The sequence below is a fragment of the Cydia amplana genome, chromosome 22, assembly GCF_948474715.1.
Source record: "Cydia amplana chromosome 22, ilCydAmpl1.1, whole genome shotgun sequence".
In the NCBI taxonomy this organism is placed as follows: Eukaryota; Metazoa; Arthropoda; class Insecta; order Lepidoptera; family Tortricidae; genus Cydia; species Cydia amplana.
The window spans coordinates 10,432,207-10,447,788 of record NC_086090.1 but is presented as its reverse complement, the minus strand read 5'-3'; the positions used below and the strand labels follow the sequence as shown (position 1 = coordinate 10,447,788).

Genomic DNA, 15,582 nt, shown 5'->3' with positions numbered 1-15,582 from the left:
AGGTCATTTTTGACTAACTTTTTTTTTATGCCAATCGATCCCATTTCTATTGAGGATCAACAGCTTGTATGGAACCAAAAAAAAATTTCCGGCTAGAAAAGCCACAAATCGAGGAAAACTTTTCCCATACAATTTGTATGAAAATGAAAACTTTTATTTTTCTTATGCTATTTTTGTATGCCAATCGATTCCATTCCTATCCAGTATCAATAGTTTCTTTGGGGTCAACTTACGGTAATGTACTAAAAAGCCACAAATTAAAGAAAACTTTTTCCATACATTTACTATGGAGAAAACGTGAAATTTAATTCACAGTTTTCTATCTGGTCAATCAGTCCTATTACATTTAAGAACCATAATACTGTATGAAGACATTGCTGTAGGACTGATGGGCGAGGTAGAAAATTGTGAATAAAATTTCACATTTTCTCCATAGTAAATGTAAGAAGAAAGTTTTTATTAATTTGTGGCTTTTTAGTACATTACCGTTAGTTGACCCCTAGGAAACTATTGATACTGGATAGGAATGGAATCGATTGGCATACAAAAATAGCATGTGAAAAATAAAAGTTTTCATTTTCATACAAATTGTATGGGAAAAGTTTTCCTCGATTTGTGGCTTTTCTAGCCGGAAATTTTTTTTTGGTTCCATACAAGCTTTTGATCCTCAATAGAAATGGGATCGATTGGCATCAAAAAAAAAGTTTGTCAAAAATGACCTTTTTCTCGCACCCTGTATGTTTTTTCCAAAATCTATAAAAGCCAATCTTCATTAATTTGAAATCGAGGGAAGGTCTTCTAAGACCGTTTTCTCGTAGCAGCACGGGATCTGGTAGCTGCCCTCACTGACCCAAAAAGAAAATCCATCCTGTATATGTGGAAACTTGTAATTTGCATCTAGCAGATAAGTCTATCAAACGGTGTACATTAGGCAGTGAGCATCCCGAATAAAATAAAATATAGAAGGCAAATGAGCAGAGGAATTGCCTGATGGTAAGCAATTACCGTGGCCCATGGACACCTGTAACACCAGAGGGGTTGTAAGTGCGTTGCCTTTAACATGGGAGTACGCTCTTTTCTTGAAGGTTTGATAATCGTATCGGTCCGGAAATACCGCAGGCCACAGCTCATCCCACAGTTAAGTTTAAATAATTAATTAAAATTAGAAAAGTCATACAATTTCAAAATGACTAGTTTTATAAATGAAGTATAATAATAACTTAAAGCTACAGAATTAGTTAATTAGTAAATGAAACTCAATATCATTAAGTAAATGAACACAGCAACGCACATAATAAAATGAAAACGCAAACCACAGCGGCCGCCGCCTCGCATGCGGACCCGAGCCCTGGCTTTACCAACTTATTGCAGGGCATTTGCCCGACCGAGGATGAGAGGATTACAGTTTTAAGGAAAAGTTACGTTGGATTATACTGGGTCTATTTTATTTATTCATAAAGCAGTTTAACTAAACAAGTATACAATGGCAACAAATTGGTAAAATTGCAAATCAACTCTGCTACATATTTAGCTAAGTTGCCAATGTTGCCATATTGAGCAATTTTTGAGATCTAATACCAAAATAGACTAGCAAGTTAGCAACTGTATTACTCGGCAGAAGAAGAGACGATTTATGGTTTTAGGGAAGAAAAGATAATAATATTAGTGATGGATAAGGTACCTAAGAAGGCTCATCTTTTTTTAACTTTATATCCGTGGGACACGGCACAAATTCAAACCCATCCAACATTTCTTCGGTCTCAATGACGGTGCAGCCATACCTAGCCCGTCTACCTCCACCCTGCACTAGCGCCATGTTTTTGTTGTTGCTTATTCTGTTTTTTTTTTTTTTATAATTTTACATTTTTGATAATTAAACGTGATTTTTAACTTTATATTAATACGGTAATATATTTTATCTACACACATGTCATTAGTGCTCTATAATGCGTTCAGAAACCGTAGGAAATGACAAGCTTTATTACAACCAATTTTACTATGAGAACTTTCTTATCTGTGGTAGTAGGAAAATTTGTACTTTAATGTACGAGTACATACGTAACGATATAGATTTTTGTAAGGTTATGAGTTTAAATTTGGAACAGCAGTCAAAACTCAAGTGGGTCTCTATTCTAGTATCCATATATAAAAACAGTTATCGATACGAAACGTCAATTTAGTATGTTTTTTTAATATAAACCGCACGATATTTGATCTCGAGTGACATGAGAATAGGGACTTCATTCTTTTGTCTAGGAAATAAAAAAAACTACGGATGTGTGACATGCGTGAAAAAAGTTTTCATTCGCCGCCATTTGACGTACAGTTTATCTTTTAGTTAGGTTTAAGTATGTGTTTAGATAAAATAGTGTATGTAACTGTACATAATTAGGCATTAAAACACTCGTGTGATCCTTTTAAGAAACTCACTAACGTTCGTTTCTTAAACCCACACTCGTATTTTAATGCCTCTCATTATGTAGCAGTCACATAAACTACTAATGTCTGTTTCAGGATGTAGGTTTTACAATTGGCCAACAACGTAAAATCTGTAAATCATAGGTTTGTTAGTGATAATGATAGGATTTATTTAAGTATGCTTATACTTAAATAAACCCTATCATTATCTCTGTACGTACAATGTACATAACATACCGGTAAATAAATAACGTTAATATACAATCGCTTATATTTAAGCTGCACTTTAATTTAACAGATTATAAACAAGCATTAATTAATTAATCCATTATAATGCTGGGATTATGTCTGTTCAACTTTCACTTTTTTCTACTAATAATGGTATTTAAATTACTCATTAAGTTCAAAAAGCACATGCAAACCCGAAAATATTATTCAAATATTGTACCTGTGTAACCAGAAAAGGTTATAAATGAACAGATATTATTTAGGACAGCATGAGCCGACCTTATTTGCAGAGCTACGGGAGCGTGTCTTATGTTTTTCGTGTTTCGTTTTGTAAATATGTTATTAATGTACACAAAAATACTTTTATGGTTCTGTTAATTTAATTTACATCTACCAAAACTGATTAGTCTTCTAAAGTTCGAAATAAGAATGATTTCAACAGAAATCGGACCAAAATAGAACCCTGCGGCACTCCTAATTTTACTATGGAATGCAATATAGTCGCATGTTCAAGGCTTCATGCCGGCCAAATTGACGGGCCTACAACGTTATGTTACAGGCAAAGCCGTAATGAGTTAACTTTTGCCACGTAATAGTTCGCCGTTGGACGGCCTTCGGGTATATTCGTCTATCGATTTCAAGACATGTATAATAATGGTTCGAAGGAAAACAGGCCGGGGTATGAAGCATTGTAGGGTCAGTCTACTCTAAAGGTACCGTTCAAATTCAGACTATTACTATATTACTGCCGCTGTAATGCAATAAGCAGTATTATCGCGCCGCTAGTACTGCTGCAGGCAGTGTATTTTCGAAAGCATTTTTGCCTAAGCTACAACGGTACCTTCCTTCGTGCTTCATCAATATCATCAGCCTAATCTCGTCCACTGCTGGTCATAGGCCTCTCTTATTGCACGCCATTGAGCACGATTTGCGTCAACTCTGATCCAGCTCTTGCCTTGCCTTGTGAAGGTTCGCACTTCGCGTTCTTTCAATTAATGATGTTAAAGTTTTCAAAACGCCGACTACTATTTCCGGCAGTTTCACAAGTCGGTTTTAGTTCTCAAACTAATAAACCTCCAAAAACTACAAGTGTAATATGTAAACTAATCGCTCAACTCAGATCCTTCAGCTAAACTGCGCTAATTAGTTCGAATTGATGAGTTGCCAACTCGCTAATGGGAACTAATGAGGATTCGACTGGCTCCAACTTCGCTTTACACAGATCAATGTCCGGGATAATTCGCTGTAGTCTTCGAAGGCCGCAAAAATATGTGACACGCTCTTACGGCTGTACAGTCAGCATAAAAAGTCATTAAAATAATCTTCCTCGCGTTGTCCCGGCATTTTGCCACGGCTCATGGGAGCCTGGGGTCCGCTTGACAACTAATACCAAGAATTGACGTAGGCACTAATTTTTACGAAAGCGACTGCCACCTGCCCTTCCAACCCAGAGAGTAAACTAGGCCTTTTTGGAATTAGTCCGGTTTCCTCGCGATGTTTTCCTTCACCGAAAAGCGACTGGTAAATATTAAAGGATATTTCGTACATAAGTTCCGAAAAACTCATTGATACGAGCCGGGGTTTGAACCCGCGACCTCTTAAGTTGTCATTACTAATTAGAGTGACAGACAGATGCCCGCAATTTGCGAACTTGGGTGTTCGCGGTAGATCCTCAGTATGCAGTCGCCATCAGATATATTGGAGCGGCTAAGGCGCTCACAAATATCTGAACACGCCTCTATTGTCAGGGCGTTAGAGTGCGTGCTCAGATATTGTGAACACCTTGGCCGCTTCGATATATCTGATGGCGACTGTACAAACAGAAATGGATTACCGTACAAAGTTACCAACTGGATCAATACGCTTGTAACCTTATCTGTGCGGTTTATCTGATGTAATAGGGTAAATGCGCGAGTTATCTACCGTTGGCATCTTCGGTTGATATATGAGGAGACCTCCCCAGTTAGGGTGGCAGTGATAACAGAGTTTGTAGATAATAGATATAGATACAGTATTGTGCAATATAATAGCAGTTTATACTAGAGTAAATTGAAAAAAAAAATGCTCTACCAGGATTTGAACCCGGAACCTCCAGCTTCGTAGACAGTGTCACTACACTCACTACCAACTAGGCCGTTGTCAAAAAGTCATCGTAAACGTCACCTGCAGAGAAAAATACGAAATAAAAACTCTGCGAAATGCAACTTTCGGCTTAAAATTGCGTTAATTTAAGAAAGCATTACCTAGGTAAAGATGATTAATTGGTACCTAAGGTAAATGTATAGAAGACCGTCTGAAAGGGAAGATTGTCTAGAAGCTCTTTCGTCGCTTCTAACACTTGCGTTTGTACACATACTACACTTACAGAAGATCGGTAGAGGAGGAGAAATAGAATAGAATAGAATAGAAATAATTTTATTCGTGAGCACAAACACAAAATAGAAACAGATGTAACAGATATAACAGAGAACTCAAATCAAACTCTTCCTTTCTTAGCCAATTTAGACTCTCGCGCGAGCCACGAGACGAGCCGCGAGCCGCGCCACGAGACGCGAGTCCACCGCTTACACTCGCGTTCGGCTTGTCATTCGGTTATAAACCTTATGCCGTGCCGTTAGTGTTTAAATTATATTAGCTCGACGAGCTTGCGAGCCGCGAGACGAGCCACGAGCCCAGCGCTTACACTCTCGTCTCGTGGCTCGGCTCGCGGCTCGTCTCGTGGCTCGCGCGAGAGTCTAAACCGCTTTTCTGAGTATCTGAGCGCCGTACGTATAAAGATGTAGTGCATAATTGTTTTCCATCGTATTTTCTCGGAAACGTTCGTATTGTCATGCTACTTCAGTCAATGTCAGAGGGCCTACCGTGAACCACGTTCGACGTGTTGCCTCTTTGTCGCACTTGTAAATTCGTACGTAAGTGTGACAGGGAGGCAACACGTCGAACGTGGTTCGCGGTAGGCCCTCAGTACTTTTTCGAGACTTTCCGAAATAGCAAGACACGTTCGTAAGTTTCCGTGAAAATGCGATGGAAAACAAGTATGCCCTAAAGCCTGACCAGGAATATAAGATCACGCGCCATGTTGCGGAATTTCACTGGTTCACTGGAACAATTTTTGTCATACTATACTGAACTGTCACCCTATACACGCAGCGGTCGGCAACCCGCGGCCCGCGGGCCGCATGCGGCCGGTGAACCTGTCACTTGCGGCCCGCGAGCCTCCCTGGCTATTTTGTATGTAATATTGACAAACGACAATGTCTAGTCTAGTCATAAATATTATCAAAGTGCGGCCCGCGTCAACTTCGTTACGTACTATGTGGCCCTTGGCTGCTAAAAGGTTGCCGACCGCTGCTATACAGTCATGAGAATAACAGCACCCTCTTGACAATGATCATATATTTCTGGTCAGGCTTTACATCTGTACCAGGGATGTTGCGGATGCCGATTTTTTGACATCCGCGGATGCGGATGCGGATTTTAAAGGCTCACATCCGCGGATGCGGATGCGGATGCGGATGTCAAGATAGTACCATAAAAAACGTCAAATATTACATTTTAGTAATTTTTATTTCAAAAACCGGCCAAGTGCGAGTCGGACTCGCGTTCCAAGGGTTCCGTACATTAAGTTCCACTCACGCTTGACTGCTCATTTCTAATAGGTTTTTTTGGTTAATGACTAAATGACCTAGCAGTCTAGCACTTACGCCGATGCTAAGACGTTCCTGTACCGACCTGTTTCACATCCGCATCCGCATTAAATCCGCGCATCGATTTTATGCGGATGCGGATGTTGAAAATACTGCGGAAGTTCCGCGGTTGCGGATGCGGATGCGGATATTCGCAACATCCCTGGTCTGTACTTACCTATACAACTACGAGAGTTCTTGCTCTGTGACGATCTCCCTGCAATAATATGTGAGAGCAAAACTACTCTAAAACTAAATCAACACATTTAGTAAGCATTTTCACGTAACGGTCTCGAACGTGTAAAATCTCAAAAATATTCCTTCATTCCACATTTTCCCAAGCAATTATTCTCTTAAATTCACGGATGCAAAAAATATTACCCCTAAAATAAATTAAAAACTTCGTATAAAACCCGTTTTATAGGAACTTTTCACGTCGAGCTGTAATCAACTTTATTACCAACAGATTAAAGTGGCTTTCAGCTTGAAGTAGTTTCATTACAGTAGTTTGAGGAAATTCATTTAGTGTCCACTTTATGGGAAATTTAATTTAGATTTTTATGTGTTTGGATTTAAATTAAGGGGCTATTCATAAATTACGTCATTTCAAATTAGGGGGCGGGGGTCTGGATATCGGATGATGGATGGATGGTACATGAGGTAGGAGGAAATGGGGTCATTCGAAGCGTGATTTTTGACTGATTTTAGGGGGGGATCGTCAAAAATAGATGACGTAATTTATGAACAGCCCCTAAGCAGTAAGTACATTAAAATCTGGAAGAGATCGTTTATTAGAGATAAGGTACTTATTGTAAACCACTACATGTAATCAATTTAGTATTTGTATAGTTTTTATTTATTGTAAGTGTAGTATTGTATAAGAATACCATTGAATTCAAACGTGCATTGATGACATTCTTAACAGATAAATGCTACTATTGTCTCTCGGATTATTTGAATATTTAATTTTTATTTTCTCTCATTTTGACTTTGACATTGCGACTTTTGTATTCTTATTTACTATATAAATTTAAACTTTGACATCTTATAAAACTAGTATTTTAATGGGAACTGTAGTATATTCACATGTCATTTAATTCCTTGATATTGATTTCTATTCATATTTTCTGCACATTATTTTAATTTAGATTTAAGACAACCTATATCTTGGACTGATTTTAATCTTAAACATACAATAATATATCCTTAAAACTTTAATCATTTCTACATATGTTTTTTGCATGCCTGTTGGTCAGATATAGCGACACCACTTATTGTAAAATTACCATCACTCTATGTACTACCTATATTTGCAAATAAAACATTTTGAATTTGAATTGATAAAGATAAGGATACAATACATATAAACATTGATTCGTGAAGATCACATTTTTCATAAAACATGTACGAATTGTATTGAATTATGTAACAGCAAAGTCCACATCCTCGATCTTAATGTATTCCCGGTTGCAATAAGAATAAAGAATAAGTATAAGTATGTATATTAAAAATCATTAGTATAAAGACTATAAAGCAATCAAAATGTAAGCAAATATATTTAATTATGACGCAAAAATATGCAGGTAAGTACACAAAGATTTTCTAAAACTACATTCAGCCAGCTATTTTATATCTTTGTTAGGTATAAAATAGCTGGCTTCGTGCCACAACCGTTTTTTTATTAAACCACCTTGTTCACCTTTTATACTTTTTTTTTACTAAACTTAAGTCGCAAAATCTGGTTATTTCTCCAGCAAATCTCATGACCAAACAACTTGTATTATGTATTCAGGTTATACTTCAAACTCAATTTTAACCTAAACGAGATGCTAACCCTCAAACTATGCGAGAGGTAGATTCATTCATTATTACAACCAATCAAATAAGTAATTAACATAACCGCAAAGCGAATGCCAAACACCGCACGCTGACCAGCAAACCGACTTTTATCCATGACGTACATGACGTTCACTCGCTAAATATGTTTGAGTAAATTAAAATACATACAACATTAATTAAGCATTGTCTTGGAAAACGCGACGTGACATAGGACAGAAAAATTAGGAAGACTATTCTCGCATATTTGCTTGCCTCTGCTAGCAACTTTGTCTACGTCTATTTAAGTTTTCAGTTTATTATTATAGTTTAGTTTATATATTTATTATTTATTTATTTACTAGCGATCCAACCCGGCTTCGCACGGGTTAACAAATTATACATAAACCTTCCTCTTGAATTATTCTATCTATTATAAAAAACCGCATCAAAATCCGTTGCCTAATAGTTTTAAAGATCTAAGCATACATACAGATAGACCGACAGCGGGAAGTTAATTTTTGTATACTATGTAGTGATTTAATCTTTATTGCACATTGCACAAAAGATAAATTTATCGTACAAAAGGAAGAAATAATGCCAAAAGCATTCTCTACCAGTCAACCTTAGTTAGTTATTAGTTATAGTTTTTATTGAAAAAGTCTAGATAAAATTTTCCTCTCGCTTTTTAAACCCTAGTTACATTAAGCTGCCTGCACTATCGGATGCCCCTCCGTAATCGAATCCCAAGAATTCCTGTCTCTAACTTGCACCTTGTTTATCAGAGAAAATCCACTTTTCTTAAACGAGCTGTGGACTGTGGACACTTTGTTACAGGGCGTCTTTTAAACAGCAGTTTAATAATCTATATATATAAATGCAAGTGTCCTGACTGACTGACTGACTGACTGACTGACTGACTGATTCATCAACGCAGAGCCGAAACTACAAAAGCTAGAAAGTTGAAATTTGCACACTAGGTTGCATTTGTAAAGTGTACAAGAGATAAGAAGCGATTTTGAAAAATTCAACCCCTAAGGGGGTTAAAAAGGGGATGAAATGTTGTATGGGGTTCAAGTTTTAGTTTAAGCTAGGAATTTGAAACTTTGTGAAAATGTATTATATTAAAAAACAAGAAAACTAATTTCAGCGTTTTCGAAAATTCATCCCCCAAGGTGGTGAAAAAGGGGTTGAAAATTTGTATGGAGATCAAATATTTTTGTGAGTGTGGGACTTGAAACTTTGTATATGGGTATATTATTATAAGACAGGAAAAGTAATTTCAGCGTTTTTGAAAATTCATCCCCTAACAGGGTTAAAAAGGGGTTGAAAATTTGAATCCATTACAAATGCGTTGAAACTTCTTAGAAAGGCATAATAGCCGATTACAAAACAAAGCAATTGCGACGTTTTAGGAAATTCAACCCCTAAGGGGTTAAAAAAGGGGATGAAACTTTGTCTTGGGGTGCAAATTTTATTTTAAGCTAGGACCTTGAAACTTTGCAAAAAGGTATTAAATTAAAAAACAAGAAAACTAATTTCAGCGTTTTTAAAAATTCATCCCCCGAGGTGGTGAAAAAGGGGTTGAAAGTTTGTACGGAGATCAAATATTATTGAGAGTGCGGGACTTGAGTCTTTGTATAAAGCCATATTATTAGAACTCAAGAAAAGTAATTTCAGCGTTTTTAAAAATTCACCTCTTAAAAGGGTTAAAAAGGGGATGAAAGGTTGTATGGGGTTCAAGATTTATTTTAAGCTAGGAATTTGAAACTTTGTGAAAATATATTATATAAAAAAAATAAGAAAACTAATTTCAGCGTTTTCGAAAATTCATCCCCCAAGGTGGTGAAATAGGGGTTGAATGTTTGTATGGAGATCAAATATTTTTGTGAGTGTGGGACTTGAAACTTTGCATATGGGTATATTATTATAAGACAGGAAAAGTAATTTCAGCGTTTTTGAAACTTCATCCCCTAACAGGGTTAAAAAGGGGTTGAAAGTTTGAATTCATTGCAAATGCTTTGAAACTTCTTAGAAAGGCATAATAGCCGATTATAAAATAAAGTAATTGCGACTTTTTAGGAAATTCAACCCCTAAGGGGGTAAAAAAGGGGATGAAACTTTGTCTTGGGGTGCAAATTTTATTTTAAGCAAGGACCTTGAAACTTTGCAAAAAGGTATTAAATTAAAAAACAAGAAAACTAATTTCAGCGTTTTTAAAAATTCATCCCCCGAGGTGGTGAAAAAGGGGTTGAGAGTTTGTACGGAGATCAAATATTATTGAGAGTGCGGGACTTGAGTCTTTGTATAAAGCCATATTATTAGAACTCAAGAAAAGTAATTTCAGCGTTTTTAAAAATTCATTCCTTAAAAGGGTTAAAAAGGGGATGAAAGGTTGTATGGGGTTCAAGATTTATTTTAAGCTAGGAATTTGAAACTTTGTAAAAATGTATTTTATAAAAAAAAAAAAATTTCAGCGTTTTCGAAAATTCATCCCCCAAGGTGGTGAAAAAGGGGTTGAAAGTTTGTATGGAGATCAAATATTTTTGTGAGTGTGGGACTTGAAACTTTGTATATGGGTATATTATTATAAGATAGGAAAAGTAATTTCAGTGTTTTTAATAATTCATCCCCTAACAGGGTTAAAAAGGGGTTGAAAGTTTGAATCCATTACAAATGCTTTGAAACTTTTTAGATAGGCATAATAGCCGATTACAAAAAAAAGGAATTGCGACGTTTTAGGAAATTCAACCCCTAAGGGGGTAAAAAAGGGGATGAAACTATGTCTTAGGGTGCAAATTTTATTTTAAGCTAGGACCTTGAAACTTCGCAAAAAGGTATTAAATTAAAAAACAAAAAACTAATTTCAGTGTTTTTAAAAATTCATCCCCCGAGGTGGTGAAAAAGGGGTTGAAAGTTTGTACGAAGATCAAATATTTTTTAGAGTGCGGGACTTGAATCTTTGTATAAAGCCATATTATTAGATCTCAAGAAAAGTAATTTCAGCGTTTTCAAAGATTCATCCCTTAAAATGGTTAACAAGGGGTTAAAAGATTGTATAGGGTTTAAACTTTATTTTAAGCTACGAATTTGTAACTTCGTAAAAAGTTATTTCATTAAAAGAGAAGAAAACTATTATCAGCGTTTTTCAAAATTCAACATTTAAGGTGGTGAAAAAGGGGTTGAAAATTTGTATGGAGGTCAACATTTTTTGTAAGTACGGGACTTGAATCTTTGTATAATGACATATTATTAGAATACGAGAAAAGTAATTTCAGCGTTTTTAAAAATTCATCCCCTATAAGGGTCCAAAAGGGGTTGAAAGTTTGTATAGGGTTCAAATTTTATTTAAGCTAGGAACTTGAAACTTCGTAAAAAGTTATTTTATTAAAAAAACAAAAAAAACCTATTCAGCGTTTTTAAAAATTCATCCCCCGAGGAGGTGAAAAAGGGGTTGAAAATTTGTATGGAGATCAAATATTTTTGAGAGTGCGGGACTTAAATCTTTGTATAAAGCCATATTATTAGAACACAAGAAAACTAATTTCAGCGTTTTTAAAAATTCATCCCATAACAGGGTTAAAAAGGGGTTGAAAGATTGTATAGGTTATAATTTTATTTAAAGCTAGGAACTTGAAGTTTCGTAAAAAAATATTTTATTAAGAGAAAAGAAAACTAATTTCAGAGTCTTTGATAACCCATCCCCCAAGGTGGTGAAGGGGGTCGAAAATTTGTATGGAACCCAAATATTTACTTGAGTGCGGGACTTGAATCGTTGTATAAAGGCATATTATTACAATACAAGAAAAGTAATTTCAGCGTTTTTAAAAATTCATCCCCTAAAAGTTTAAACAGGGGTTGAGAGTTGGTAGAGGGTTCAAATTTTATTTAAAGCTAGGAACTTCAAACTTCGTAAATAGGTTGAGAGAGAGATTATATCGAGAACAATTTTATTCAGTTAGGGACTTCGTAGCCAGGTTGTGAAAGACAAATCTCATGCGTTGTATAATAATTAACAAATGATTAACCGTCCCTACTGCTATCTTTTGCTGCATAATGTTCTAAGCTAATGTAGAATTTATAACCACCCACCAATAAGTACGTAACAATAAGTACGTGTAAGTACGTAAGAAGCAATCTAAGCTCTTATAAAACCCGTGAGCAGCAGTCGGGTAGAAGCACGCGCGGTGGAAGTCTCATTCTGGTACCGGTCCATACTACCGCTAAAGCTAAGAAATCCCTTGGTGTTTTAGGCGTCAGACTGTTCAACACGTTACTTGCTGAAATCAGAGATGTCCTTAGTGATGTCACATTTACTAGAAAGATTTAAAAAAGATGGCCTGCTACACGATCGACGAATTCTTCGACAGGGTGTCATTGATCCATACACACAATGTGAAAGTCTAAATCACTGTTTCGATGGGACCATGATGGGACATTACTTTCACTGTAAAATGTTATTTTTAATTTAGATATTTTAATATGGATTATTAGAAAGCCTTAATGTAACTATTTAAAATTATTTAACGAAACATGGAATTATTTTAGTTTTAAGTTTATAATTATTATGATCGACACGACATATGTATTTCTGTTCTGCTTTTATTTGTTGTTAAGTATGTTTACATTTAGTGAAATGTAATTTTATTTTATGTACTTACTCCTAACATGTAATTAACGTTATCAATAAAATATGAATATGAATATGAATATACAAATCCACGCGTACGAAGTCGCGGGCAACAGCTAGTTAAACATAAAAATACAGGCTTAATAAACTTTAATGCTAGGTTGATGTGAGAAACTTGTTTCAATCGCGTATGCTCGGCCGTCTATATCAACTCACTAAACCTAAACAGGTGCTTGCATACATTTATGATTGTATGGGACAAATCACCCAAACCCTTTCATCCCGACCGTACCAAAACTCAATTTTTAGCATTTTTTTTCTTTATTTTTGTTTTGAAACACAATTGAGTTCAATTTGAGTATCGGAAGAACTTCACTAATCGAATTCCGAGAGTCCCGAGACAGTCTTGCAGCTTGTTTATCAGAGGGAATCTACTTTGCCCTAACAAGGTGGACACTTCGTTATGCTGCCGTGTCACGGGAAAATCGGTTTAAATAACAGTTGTGTGCAATTGCATTTAAAGATAAAGATAAAAGATAGTTTATTAAAGTAGGCATAATTACAATGCGGTTATGAACGTCAAATAAAGTTACATCGGCACCGGGTTATTTGACTCTGGTAATGACTTATCAAAAATAGGTATGTATAAGTATAACAAAAAAGCAGTCTGATATAATAAACACAAAACATAACTAAACCCAAAACATCACTTGTAACAAACACAACTAACAAGTTTAAATCCGGCCTAAAATAAATTCTTTACTTTACGGTACCTATTTAATTAAATAAATTATAAACTGAAACAGATGTCATATATTAAAGAAAAGGTGACGAAGCACTTCAGTGGTGAAGGCCGGATATGAAATGACTGACGCAGCGTATGCTGAGCCCGTTCCTTTTGCCGCACAATTATTCTTATTTTTTCAATCCTTATGTTTTGTAACCTGTATGCTTTTTGTGTTGCAATAAATGGTTTCTTATTCTTATTCTTATATGTAATAAAATAATTTGATATGTTCCCAAAGTTGTGTAATTAAATAAAGTTTATTTAAGTAGGGCCATCTCATTGCTAAAAAGCAATGTCTTCCAGAAAACCTTGGTGCAACCTTATTGATCTTTGACGCTACAAGAAAAGAAGTCCGTAATTAGTCAACTAACTGCAGTGTTAATTCATTAGCAAGCTGAAATCACTTCAGAGTAGGTACACGAAATGAATAATACAGCTAAAATTAACTTGAGATTTCTGTTTTGTTTGAAAATTAATAGCGAACTCCTTGCATTCTTGTTGTAGTTGTAATTGCATTTATAGGGTGCTGCACTCGGCGCTTTAATTAAACTTTATTTACATTTATATTGTTGCATAAATAGCCCTACGGTTAGAGGAAACCATTTACAGCAACAGAATCGGCGAAATAGATTATGTCAGTAAAAAAGATAGGTAGACATAAATACGTGAGTAAAAGGAGTCTACCCTCGAGGGAACGCATTTTAAAATAAAATAAAGTAACTTAAAATTAATAAAATAAAAAGTGAAATTACATTACTAACGTATAGGTTATAACACTTTCCTGTGAGCTGCGAATTGGCTACACGACATAAAATAAAGGTATAGATCTTTAAGATACATTAAGGACACACCCCTTTCATATTTGTATGTAACAAAAATTATAAACAATAAAGAACTTTCTATTCTATTCTATTCATTTAATAAATCGGTAACCTACGAATAATTGATATAGGTATTATTACTACGAATGAGTCATTTGCATCAAAACTGCATTTAATAAATATCTAAACTGATACCATTCCAGTCACTTTTACGCATCGTTTGCGCAGCTAAATGTATGATGTTGCTATAAGAATTTATTTCTTATTCAAATGTAAGGAATTGAATGGTATTTTCGTTTATTCTGAAACTTTGAGGTCTTGTATTTTTTTATAATTTCCAAATAAGTATTGTTATAAAATTCAACACGTGTCATTTATAATCCCAATTATAAACTTAAATATTTCGCACTCCATCCGTTTACTGTGTCTCAACAAGATTTAAAAAAACAATAAACAATACATAGAGGCGTGTTCAGATATTTGTGAGCACCTTGGCCGCTCCGATATATCTGATGGCGACTGTACAAGCGGAGTTCCGAACAAACACCATAATAAAGTAAACAACAGGCATGAGGTAACCACATGCGAAACCAGCTACTACAACCGTAAACAAATTCGTCCGAAAATTACCACGGAGTTCTTGACCGTGAAATCGCAAATAGTTTTTTGGTAATTTAGTCTAGAGAAGTAACAGGTATGTCAATACTTAGACAAATACAATAGGTATGTATTTAATACGAACTGGATTCAGGTGGCATTTTAAGCTTAGAGAATCAAACCAACCGGAGAAGATAGAGTTAGACCAAGCTAAGTTGGCTGCGATTTTGATAGCCCAGACTGTGCAAGTGTCATTTGAATGTCATAATTTCATAAAAGTTTGGGTTTCAGGTGTCTTAACCTTTAAAAATTACATAAATAAGAGAAATGGACTGTTATAGATTTTCTCGTCCTTATAAAATAAATACCTATAGGTACACAATAATTTCTTAACATATAATATTATCGGATTAGCAGAGGTATACACAAAAGCAAACGCACTTTTCTATAAGTGACTAAAATGTGAACAGTAATCACTTCATTTCACAGAACACAACACAAAACGATAACAACATTTACGCACAAAAATACGAAAAACAACACACTGATAAATACTGCTAATCGACTAATACAGTTTTAAAATCACGTGTATTTCCAATA

At 35.4% G+C, this 15,582-nt stretch overlaps 1 protein-coding gene across 1 annotated transcript in view; it reads right to left on the bottom strand.

Moving 5' to 3' along the window:
• LOC134658326 (calsyntenin-1) overlaps nt 1–15,582 on the bottom strand; it is a 295,963-nt gene that overhangs the window by 165,164 nt on the left and 115,217 nt on the right. The window lies entirely within an intron of this gene.